The sequence below is a fragment of the Homalodisca vitripennis genome, chromosome 6, assembly GCF_021130785.1.
Source record: "Homalodisca vitripennis isolate AUS2020 chromosome 6, UT_GWSS_2.1, whole genome shotgun sequence".
In the NCBI taxonomy this organism is placed as follows: Eukaryota; Metazoa; Arthropoda; class Insecta; order Hemiptera; family Cicadellidae; genus Homalodisca; species Homalodisca vitripennis.
Window position 1 is genome coordinate 22,850,920 of NC_060212.1, and position 13,431 is coordinate 22,864,350.

Sequence of the window (13,431 nt, forward strand, 5' to 3'; positions counted from 1 at the left end):
TTAGGTCGTCGTAAATTGTTCGCTCGTGGAAGGATACTCATTACACTATACATTTATATTAAAATTCACAAAAGCAACTCAAAATTCAATAATGCTTTGAATTTTATGAAGTGTTAAAATTGTTCTAAAAGTGGTTTTGAGTGTACTATACGTGCATGATATGTCGCCATATCACGTAATCTGTCTTTAGTATTATATGTCAAATCGCACTTCAAAAGTTTAGTGAATGTTATGTAGAATATATTACCATTACTTAAGATGTTATCAACCGTTATATATAAGCTCTTAAAAATAGTCTAATAGTGATTTTGAATACACTATACGTGCATGAAATGTCGCCATATCATATAACCTGTATTTAGTATTGTATGTCAAATCGTACCTCAAAAGGTTAGTGAATATTATGTAGAATATATTACCATTAGTTTAGATGTTAGCAACCGTCATATATAAACTTTCAAGGTACTTTATACAGTATATACGTGATTTCCTCTTCAGTTCTCGTGCCGACAACTTATTAGAAGATTATAAATTTCAATCTTTGAAACAATATTTCCCCTTTGATGGATTTAAATTCGGAGGATAATATAATCTCATTCAACCTAATTTAAAGTAAAGTAATTATGGAATAACGTATAAATGCACAGTGAACATCATATTGTTGCTCAATAAAAGCCCATACGCAATATCGTGCTATACTTCCAACTGTAACTGTCTATCAGTATTTCATTATCCAGTAGTGGAGGACTAGCATTTTAAAAAGGAGCTCAATTTCAAAACGGTTTTACACGCTCTACTTAAGAATAAAGAAATATTATTTAATATTAGATACAATATCAAACGCTTCCTGTACATTACCACAAAACAATATGAATGTTTCTTCACATTCACAATTTTATTGTTTACTTTCAAAGTAGTTAAATGACGATGAGCTCTTTGTCGCAAAGTAATAGTAAGGTATATTTCATCGGTATTTGACCACACAGGAAGTATAGAGAAAGCAGCTTCGGAAATGGAGCAATCTATCAAGCCCTGAGCCAACAAGCCCGACTAGGCGCCGCCAAGTTCCGTCTTGACAGCAAATATTGAGGATATGTCAGACCATAGCTTGTAAGCTCTTTTATTTCATAGTTGTTCCTTTTTTATCACAAAAATTTATTTCTTGATCCCTTTAGTTATTGAAAGGATAACAGGATTTCGGACATTTGCCATCGTTATAGATTATAAAAGGTATAACACAACGTTTCGAGGATTGTAATCTATCCTCTTCGTCAGGTGGGGGATTGTTTCACGATTAGTCATATTTGCTATTAATCGTAAATATTCAAGCTACTTGAATTATCCAATGTGGTATAAAAATACATTTAATCAAACAGTTTTGTTTGGAGGACAAGGTTCTACAAGTTTTATTAAAAATTTGATCTATTTCTTGGTAAAATAACTAAGTTTTGTTTTTCACTCCATTTTTGAACTTCAAACGAGTTTTTTCAAACATAGTTCTGGGACCAGTTTTTTTTTCAATTTACCAGGTAAAACACCATAAGAAACTATTGAAATCGTTCCTCAATCTACCTAACCAGAATTTTAGGAAGGCTTCGTTTTACATGAGCTGAAATTCGGGCGAAATATTTCGTTAGCAGTAACTGGTTAATGGAGCATTTCCAGACCCATGTTTATATAAATTCTTTATTACATGGATAATGACCGTGAATACCTTCGGGAATCACTCTGTATATTAATATACTGTTTTTTTTTCATGTTTTTATGCTATTAAAATTAATTTTAGATTTTGAATTAAACATTTATTTTTAGAAAAAGGGAATTTTTTGAGTGACGGAATAAAAGTTTTCTAATGGCGCTAATCATTGATATTAATAGTGCTGATGTATTCCTGATGGAAGAAAGTAATGGCGTGTTGATGTTAAAGACAGAAATGATGTGTGCTGGTAAAGAGAAATAATCCAGTGGTAATCCCAATCTCAGGAAATACTTGTAGGTGATATCGAAGTTCTGTCAAATTGATGCTATCGTAACCTTTCTATGCTGTTTCAAACTTAATTTGATCACTGAATGGGTGTAATAGTCTTACAAAAAAATATACTTACTACTCAACGGAGGATTGAACACGCAGAACTGGTGCCGTGAGCACATAGTGAATTTAATAAGTAGGAATCTTTTCTAAAGTAGGTTTTTGATCTTGTTGATGCTTAGAAAATCCTACTAGCTAATGTTTTTTACAATGCTATAAACTCCAAGGATTTTGAACTCAGTTCTAGTGGATGGGCCTAAATCAACTTCAATGGTGTCAGGAGAATTGTCTACGTTGAATAATAGAGAGCTAATCTAGATGGATCACATTTAATAGTAAAGACACATATTTCTCTTTTGTAATGCTATTGGAAATTATACCGTATATGTTCTTTTTAGTCTTAAGAAATTATTCTGTATTTTACAAAATTATAAGAAAGACTTCCTGTTTTATCGTTATACTAAGTTTAACGTCCATAGGTTATAAAAATAACAGAATTGCAATCATCGGGGCATAAAACTGCAAGAACGGTCATTCCTGAAGCGTCCACGTGGTCCTTTTTCAGACATCAATTAATTATTATACTATTGTAAGAAGATCCATACCAGGAATGGTAAGTACGTCTTATTCCATGGCTGCAAAAATATTACGGGCTTATAATGGGCCTTTGAATGCTTACTTGTAAGATTACATAGTTTTGAGGTATAAGTCCTAGATTTCGTAATGTCCACCGTATAAACTGTGTTAATAATATTTGATGACGTCATTGTATATTGTTGCAGGTAATTAGACGAATAATACCTATAAAGAGAAATGCAGGTAAGCCTAGCTTACTAGTAAAATAGCACTATATATATTATCACAAGTTTTTTCCCACTCATTACTATGCATGTTATTACTAAAGTAATTAATACCCAATTGCAGACATTGTTTGCATATACACAATATATTGGGAATTTAATATTACTCTGGTAGCCCAGCGGATTGCGATTATGTCTGGAGTCGAACGGATCCTGCCACTTTGGCCCCTGCTCACAGCTGAATAATTTATACCAGTCTGCGATTTATGGGCTGCGATATTCAAATACGACCTGGAAATCTAGCTTCTTTCTTTTGAGGGAAAACACGTCCCTTGATATCACTTTATACCAAGTAGTATATTGTTAGTGATTTAAGGGGTTACATAAAACTGTATATGCTTTATAACGTGATTTTAAGCAGGTTTTTAAATTTTCTACTATTTAATCAGTAATAACTACGTAAAAAAATCAAACGAACAGTTTTAAATAAATAGCAGTTCTATAACTTACTTACAGATACATTTATAGCCGGGGACATGTGATGCCCAGTGGGAAATAACAAAACATTCGTAAGGTTCCTGAATATTTAAAACCCCATTAATTACTGATAAGAGATAAGCCGGTCAGATATCAGTGTGAGGGGGAGGGGGTGAGAAATGACTCCGTAGTAAATGGCCAGTGACATGCGAGAAAGGGTGACTAAACTATTTAGCCACAATTCACAACATGCAACCGTATCATGGAAGTGTCGAGCATGTTTTAAATAGAGGCGTTTTTAGACACCCACGTGGCATGCTATTAAAGTTCATTGTAGCCCTGATTCGTGTTGATAGGATTTTTGGTTAGAGTTTGTTTTTGAAAATGGAAGGTTTGACAGAATAACAGGATTTCTGAAATTTTAGCGATTGCAAAAGGTTACACCTTGTTACAAAAGGTGTAACACAACGTTTCGAGGATTTAAATCTATCCTCTTCGTCAGGTGGGAGAGACATTCATCCATGCCGGTGTGATTGTGTTTCTCGTACTCTTGACTTGTGCTCGGGACTTGTGCATTCTCTGTGGTGACAACGCCTGGCCTAGATTTCAAGCAGCTTTTGGGTACGATTGTACTCTGTTCTTTCCCTTCTTCTCTTCTTTCTGTTCTTTATTTTTGTATGTACTAATATCTCCCCACAACTGACGAAGAGGTTAGATTCCAGTCCTCGAAACGTTGTATTATAACAGTTTATAACTATAACAATGGCAAATATACTATATCCTGTCATCCTGTTTGTTACGAATTGATGGAAGATATGTCCTTAACATCAAAAATAAAATACTTACGCTGTGAAGATTGGGATGTTAAAATCAGCTAGTGTACTAACACTTAGATCAAGTTTGGGGAATGAAAATTCATAATTTTACGTAATAGTTATTATTCGTAGGATAAACAATGTAACATAACAAACATTTAAAATAAGGAGCTAAATATTGTAACTATATAAAAGCACCTCTGAAACGCGTGTCAAAATAAAATACTTAAACCGGTATAAAAAGCTGAGTAAACAATAGATGCACATTTTTGAATCCAATGAAGATAAGATATTATTAATAATTAATAAAAATTTTAACAAGTTCTGAGTAAGGTTATTCAACCTCGATCTATACATTTCTAAGAAACAAACACTGAGAGAACAGTCGGTGTATGTGATAGATTGCTTCTGTTTTGAGAACGCAGACTACTTCCGACTGTTTCTGAATTGAAATATATAAAATGGAATCGTCCATTTTATTGATATGAAGTACAAAGAACATTTCAAGCTTAAATGCTGCTGTCTTTGTTTAATATGTCTGATTATTCTTGAAATATATTTAGTTCGTACTAAAATCAAAAAGAATATTACTACTTAATACCAGCATAAAATGTTGTTAAATAACAACATAGTTATATTTTATATTTCGCTGACGAGTTTTACATTTACTGGGATTAGTATCATATAAACGTAACTATTTTCATGTAACACATGAAAATTAAATAGGGCGACAGTATAAAAAATTATTTGAATTATTTTGCACTATAAGTTTTTCACTTTGGAATACATTACTTGTGATTTCTTATTTTAAATGTGAACGTATTTTGTTGCAATCATTAACAATTTTGTCTGTTAGAAATATAATATTCATTATTGTTATTCAATTCATCCCTAAATACCATTATTTTTGCATTTTAATACCATCATTCATTAAAATATTCATGTTATATATGTTTATCAAGAAAAAGGTTTTTCGAATAAGAACTATTTATTTAGTTTTCTGTCGTCATCTGTGAGTAATAATTAATTAGTTGGATTGTAAATTTTCTGAAGGATACTGTTTTAACTTATTAACACAATATTCTGTTTACGGGTATTCTACGCCAGTCAAATTTTACTTTATTATTTCTAAGGATAATGTGATTAAGTTACTTTTAACCTAGCTATTTTTAACCTCGCTGGGAATAGAACCCGTGACCTCTCAGTTATAAAACCATAGCCTTACCCTTACGCTACAGAGAAGGCCATTTCATCTCGTTAATGAAGGTCAAGCGTGTACACTGTTTATTTCACCGTGTCTAACTTTACGGGGCAAGGCACTCTATGCATATGTTTACACGTGAGGGATGAGTTAATTAGGATTGTATTAGTTATCAGCGCTTTCATTTTTTCCTTTCTCTTTTCTGCTCTTTTTAATCAATTTGATTTTAGTGATACGGAAAACTTAATTTAGTATCAGTCTTTCACCTTCGCTCAGTCCCTGTTTGCATTGATTTCATATTCATAGAATTTGAAAATCATATTTTTACTCTTTATTTAATTGTGTATGAGCTACATTGTCTTGGAACGGGAAACTTAATTTAGTATCAGTCTTTCACCTTCGCTCAGTCTCTGTTTGCATTGATTTCATATTCATAGAATTTGAAAATAATATTTTTACTCTTTATTTAATTGTGCATGAGCTACATTGTCTTGGTATATACAATAATATTAAAAACTTTATATTTATCATTTATCATATTAAAATATGTCTTAACGTAACAGCCACTGAAACATTTATTCAGGCTTAAATGAAATCACTAATCGTAAAATACATTACATGAACGTATATAGCAATCATCAATTCACCTTTGGCCACGACTATCAACTAAATATTTAAGTCCTTTCACTCGCGTGTCGATGGCCATTAGCCATTAGCCATGACTACGTCCCACATCTCACCGACTTCCTCTCATCAGTCACCGTGGTTTTAACTTGTATCTATGTAATGAAGATTATTTCTCTTTTCTGGATTTTCAAAAGATGGGTCATTATTGGTTGAGAGTAACTAAGATCCGCACTAAAGTATTTAACAAAGGTTTTCCGTCCCTTTAAAATAAAATTATAATCGAATCACCATATAAACAACACTGTTATGAGTTTGAATATTGAGTTTAGCTCCAATTGACCTTTCTTTAGTGCAGTGTCTGAAATCTGACGCTGTCAGACTTGACTCCTGGCGTTCGTCTAAATTGATTCGAAAATGTAAGCGGTGAAGGAGTTAAAAATACCTCTTTACATCATTTCGACAACAAAGGCACCTTAACTACAAAATATAGTGCAATCTAGGTAAAGAGGAATTCTCATTGTCCCATCAGGTGCACAATTGTGTGCACTACGTACACGATGTTTCTGAGACGAACTGGATCTAAAGTATAGTATGAAGCCTGGGACACATATTAGCCTACACAGTATAAATGAACTTTGTTGAAAAATATTAAAATTCCATTTATTTCTGGGGCTGTATTACATTCAATATCAATTTCTAAACCTGTCGCGGAATGTGAAGTCTATTCGGTGTACAACTTATATTTAGTCTTAAACTAGGAAGTTTTCGTAATTAATCTTATAATAAAAAAAAAAAAAAAAAAAACTACTTACTAAAATCTGCTTGGATAGTATTTAAAATCTATTGTGAATACAGTTGTGAAGATCCAAAAAACAAATTTAAATTTTAGTCTATTTATTATATTACGATATAACGAACCAAAAAATGACCGTTCTAAACCGAAATATGATTTAGTTAAGAAGACAATGGAAACATAATTAAACGATTATGCTCCTGAGTTAGTTGCTAATTTCGTGCTCCACATATGAGCATTGATGTACCGGTCAACCCCGACTGTTAACGTTACTCCACTGTTTCTATTTGTTGTACTAACTGACTAGAATATATTTATCTGGGCTCATAATATTTAAAGAAATCATAATGAGTGTTCTTGACATCAATCCTGTAGTACACAAACCGTAGATAGACGTATGACTTCAGTCTCAAATAAAACTAGTAAGCTGCTACATCAAACTAAAAAGTTATTATATTTTGGTGTATATGATGAATTATGATAAAGGTTCGTATTTACTGAGATTTTGTTATTAAAAAAAAAAAAATAAAAATAAAACCTCTATTAAAGAAAACCGCCTAAGAATAATGTTATAGTAGTCATACAAAACCTACTGCCAATGGCGCAGTATAGCAGATATAACGGTTATAGCAAGATAAACGGATCAAGCAACGTCGAGCGTGGCTGCTGCTTGGATGAGTGGCCGTTGAGCGATCCTGTCCTTGGAATCCTGCCCGGGCCATTGGTGGTGGTAGATCTGAAGTCACCTTCAAGCCGTTGGTCTCAGTTAGTGTCAGAGAGGGCTTCATAGTTCTAACCTTACCTGGTAAAATAAGACGTTATTTACTTTTTAATTATCATTTAAAACTGGACTAATTTAACTCGATTTATCCAAATTTTAATTAAAGCTTTCGTTATACTTCTGATGAAGCTAAGTGTGGAGTGATTTTTAGTTTCACAAACGAGCTAAGTCAATACATATTGTATTTGCTCAAATTAGGAATATGACGTATGAGATATGACATAGAGATGTGACGCATTATTAGGGCAAAACCCAACAGTTATAAACTGATGACTGTTACAGCTTCCATAAATGTTTTACTATATCGTACACCGGTAAATACCAACCCTAGCGGATAAACAAGAACGGGTTGCAAAGTTCGGTGTTCCTGAAGAGCCTAGAGCGAGATCACCACAAAAACGTTTCCACTTTGACAAGTCAATTTGTCCGTGACCCGCAATGTTGTAATGTTGTGTAATTGCGATCACTGTTCTCTGCACGCGTGTCGTTACAAAAACGTGTACACTTTTCTGGCTGGACCTCAATTGCAATGAGGAGGGATCAAATCGTTCGATGGCTTCCGGACGTACATACAAATTATACACAGAAAATGCTTGAACATAGCTAAACCTTCTTTTTTCTCTTGTCAATTTTTTTTTAATTAAAACATATCTTAGATTTTATGCAGTTGGTAAAGTGAGCCTTCATATTATATTTTCTATTAAAAAGAAATTGTTAGATTTCAACATTTTCATAGACTCGTCTTTTTCAGAGTTGAAATTAAACCCATTAAGAACAGATTTAAAAGGATTACCTTATTATTTATAATACAATCTAACAAAATTTTTATATTTTTTTTTAGAAATATGTGTAATGAATAACTGTTTAAAAATGTTAAACAACTGCAATAATAATAATAAAATATTAATAATAACTAATATAAAACAATACTGTAGCTACAATATAGACAACCTTGTATTATTACTGTATAAGTATAATCAATGTGTGTAATTTTCATCACAAATTACCTGGTAAATGTTGGATTAATATACACCCCTTAAAGTTTAATACAAAATTAATTTTACGTACATTAAAATCAAATTTTTACAAGATAAAATTTATAATTTATCAACAGCTCGAATTTATTTTAAGAGATTTCTTATTTAGTTAGGTTCATTTAAAAATGTACTATATATTTTATTTTTGTTATTTTGGAAGAAGTATTATTATTATTAATAAATATTATTAAGAAGAAGTATTAGACACAATTAAGGTAAATATTTGCTAAATAAATTATTAATATATTGTTTTCAGATTATGAGTTACAAATAAATTTATAAATTTTGATAAGCTGCCCTTTTTATATGATATTACTTAATAGGGTGGAAGCGAATCTGTTCTTACACATTTGTTGATAGATTCTTTTTATATACAGTTTGTGCTTATTAGTTTGTTAATAAATACACTGCTGCAAAATAACAGTTCTCCACATTGCGAAGGAAAACCTTGAGACGGCTACAACATTAAAGACACTGGGAAATTATAACTCAAAGCGCTGTAACCATAAACACCCAGACTTGTTCATAAAAGATGAAACATCACTTCTAAATCCGGTCACGTGCCATGATTATTTGACACTGGATATCGTTGGCACCGAATTCATCCGGATGAAATATGGATATTCCATCTGATCCAATCCTATAATTGTGTCGGCTTATTGCCCGTTTCCCGTTATTGGCGCTGCAGTTATCTGCCAGTACATGCATGCTCTAATTTTCATTGGCACGGAGAACAATGCATGGACCATTCGACTTAATTAAGTTCCCGCTTAACAGGAAAGCATGAAACATATGTAAAGTTAATAGTCACAGGCAACCAATAAATTCCAATTTATAGTTATCCTTGTTGCTATCTTAATTACTGGTGGTTAAACCTACATTTTAAATTATTACGACGATATTGTTGCTGATCTAGCTGAACCAAAAAATATGGAGTTTAATTATGTATAATGAGCAGGGGGACACGTTACAGTAGAGTTTGTTTTAAGCGTGCTGTGACGAAAAGCATGTAATCGTGCCTCGCGTAAGCGCATTTTACTTTTATCTAAGCACAAACGATTCTGCTCTTCTGTTTCACTAGCAAGTTTCTCCTCGCGTACTGTGTATTTCAAACAGTTCAGTAAAATAAGTAACGAATAATATACTGGTTTAATATGGAAGGCTTGGTTCACACCGGCTGGCATATTTAAAACAGATTACTTAGTAAAGCCTCTGTAGTGATGCAAAGATTACTTGTGATTAAAATTCACACTATTTATATACCACCGAATTTTTTATGGAGATTTCTTCACATTTAGAGGCCAGTGGAGTGGGGAAGGCCGATTACTAAATTAAATGTAACCGAATTTTAGTTTCTATGCAAAATTTCAGCTTAATAAAGTAATGAAGAGTGGTCTAAAGTAAGCATTGTACTTTAATGCGATATCGATATAAACACAGAGTTTGGTAGCTAATGTTAGGAACCGAATAAGGCTTTCGCTACAGCTTAGTCCTGTAAGTAGAAAAAAAGGAGTTCTACAAAACTAAGAATCCATTTACCATGAACTAAACATTCCACATCTAAGAAATCTTCAGCCTAGCAGGAACGCCTTTTACACGTATCAACATGTCAATGAATCGATTGTTTTTAATATGAATATTTTCATAAAGTAACTTCTACTGAACAATATTATATTGCTATTCCAGAATGTATTGGGTGCAGTATATCGATATTCAGCCACTACTGATTAAAAATGTAACCGTGAATAAATTTATACTTTCACTAACTACTAATATTGAATGTTTGAACCGTATGCATCGAGTAATATGTTACTGAAATATATACTTTCACATATTACGTACTAAATTTTACATGTTTACTGGTATAACATATGGATCTCGTCATTTCAATGTTGCCTTTAAAGTTGTTTGTCTCATGTACCAAAATAAAATGATATCTTAATAAACAGACAACTCAAGTTTTAAAATAATTATAGTTCAATAAAAATAGGTTTTTAAATTTAATACGGTTTATGTTGTAGTAAAAATTTGCTTTAAATATTTATTTACTTTGCAAGAGGAATTACAGACTATTTTACAAGATTTTTACTTTAATCATAGTTTATAATTATTATATGGTATCTTAGTTACCATCCCAAAATAACATAATCTATTGCTTTCTTATTCTCTCAATCTATGAATATTTTATTTATTTAAATATAATATGTTATCAGCGTTAACTAGTTTTCGTAACTTTGTTGAAATGAATGTATTAGTTTGGGTTAAAACCTACTTAGATTACAGTTTTATTCCGCTTAACAGTATTAGCCATATAATTGTAATTTATTCTGACCCCAATTACTCTTTATTTTAAATATAATAGAAAATGTACAATAAATTTGAATTATTTATTTGAAAATACCGCAACATGGGCCTGTGCGTGTGGACAAATTCTAATTTGAAATTGTTTTAATAATAATGCATCAATAGAAATATACTTATAAATGAACAAAACTTAACTGTTAAATTAAATTTCACAAAATACTGGTGAAAATAAAGACATAGCCAGAAGGTACCTGGAAGAAATCGCAGTTGAATGTAGTTAAAAACTACTAGTAAGAGTACGGAGGAAACTTCATATGGGTAATAAGCAGAGAAAGTTCTATTGGAATTTGTAAAATACACGAGGTTTCATAATATTTTATATTCATAATCAACTTGTTACCGATCATTCCTTACATTTTCTAAAAGAAACTGTAATCATATATTTCCTTTTGTTTAATCATAAAATACACATCATCTTGATTTTTATTGGGTACTCATAAAATGACTCTGAAAATTAAATATTCACTTTATAAACTAATTATTAGCCAACCCAACGAACGTAATCTTTAAATAATTAATTCGAAGCAGAGAAAGTTTACATTATGAACCCACGTTTATTAACTCTTTATTACTGTTCCTTACCTAATATTTTGATCACACAGTGTCGTAATAAAGCCAAATCTCTCGGTTATTAGTTTGGACGTGCAATGCCTCACCCTTCGCTGTCTAACTTTTCTTAATGTTTTATGCAAGTTCTAAGCTGCTTAGGGTTGTATGAAAGTTCACTACACGCTGAACGTGCAAATGAACTACGGGTATGACAATCCATATCAAAGTGATGTAATGATTAAAGATAGTTCCGCTTTTAAAGAACCATCGTGACGTATCCTATCAACTTACATATCCCTTACTCCGCATTAGTGCAAATTGATGAAAATGCTTACGTACATGCAGATCACCAAATGAAAATTACAAAGACATTTCCGATAATAATCTCGCTGCTACTACAGTAGTTACGGATATCTGCCCGTCCAAATCTCAGTTCATGTTGGTTGGTAAACCAAAAGAATTATTGAACGAGTATTGTATTGCATCACGATTTAATAATTAGTTGATTCATAATCGTCAATGAGATTTAAATATATGCTAAGTGAATGGATTTGAAATTAGGGAATAAAACACTACTACGCAACTGGAATTTCGGAATCAAATCCACCTATGGGCGTATTATAAAGAGGAACTTAGGGGATTAAGACCGGCCACTGAAATTTTGAGAAAAACATGTTTTTGAAGGGTATTTGTATATCTCCTAAACCACTCATGTGCCAGGCCTCCTCCCGCCCCAAATAATTTTCTATATACGTCACTGACTCCACATCGTACTTCTTTTTCATGAGAATGGTAAAATGGAGAAGATAAAACTATTGGTGGATTTCATATAACCGACTTTCAAAGCTTACTCTTTGCGGCAAAGACTACGTTTCCCATTTAATAACTTGTAAACCTTTTTATTTTAGCATTTTGACAACTGTTTCAAACACAAACAATGTGTTTGGAAGAGGATAGAAAACTCGTGCAGTATACTGATGACACAACTGTCTGCTTCAGTGGAAATTCAAAGATAGTTGTGGAACAACAGGTTCTTGTTGACCTCAACAACTGTGTCCAGTACTTTCAAAGCCTCAATCTGACAAAAAATCCTTCAAAATAAAACTTTTTATTGCGCTCTGTATATCAAAGAACGGTTCGGACATCATGCTGTCATGTCCTATGCTAGAAGAAGTCTATGCCTCGAAGTTCCTTGGAATACACCTAAATCGTGGTTAAACATGGTGTACGCACATTGATTCAGTTTGCGCAAAATTGTCTTTAGGCATTTATGTTTTGAGGTCCTTAGCTAAATACTGCCCTAACCAAGTACTGATGAAGGCGTATTATAGTCTGATATGTCCACACCTATCCTACGGATTGATTTTGTGGGGACGTGCGCAAACTTTTTAAGAGCGTCAATTTTAAAGAGCAACACACATTGAAAAAGAAAGCGATTCAAACAATCACAAAAATGAATTTCAGAGAATCCTGCAAACAAGCGTTCAAACTATTGGAACTGTTAACTCTGCCGAGTCTCTAAATTTCGCAAACAATTCTGTTCGTGACAAGTGGCCGAGACATACATGAGTACAAGACAGCTACCGAAATGAAAAACGCAGATCGTTTGTTAATGAACAATTGCCTTCATTATTTCAAGAGAGCGTCAGATTCCATCAAAAGTGCCCCAAACTCCGAAGTGTTAAAAATTCACCTAAATCTCTTTTAAGCGTCAAAGGCGTTTTATAATGTTGGGGAATTTATGGCATATAATTGAGAGACCGATCATTTACAAGATTTACCCCGACATTGGAAGTATTGGGGTACGACAATTGGCATATATAAGTGAGAATGAATGAACGCTAAAACTGTATTTCTGAATATTTATTGTGGTGTAAATAAAAAAAAACTATTTAAATTAACATTCCACGTTTACTATACGTGACTGATTTGACATTGAATATAAATGATTACTCCTT

General features: G+C 32.4%; 1 protein-coding gene across 2 annotated transcripts in view; it reads left to right on the plus strand.

Annotated features, from left to right (window-relative positions):
• LOC124364159 (limbic system-associated membrane protein-like) overlaps positions 1 to 13,431 on the plus strand; it is a 349,797-nt gene that overhangs the window by 129,803 nt on the left and 206,563 nt on the right. The gene's annotated exons all lie outside the window — the stretch shown is intronic.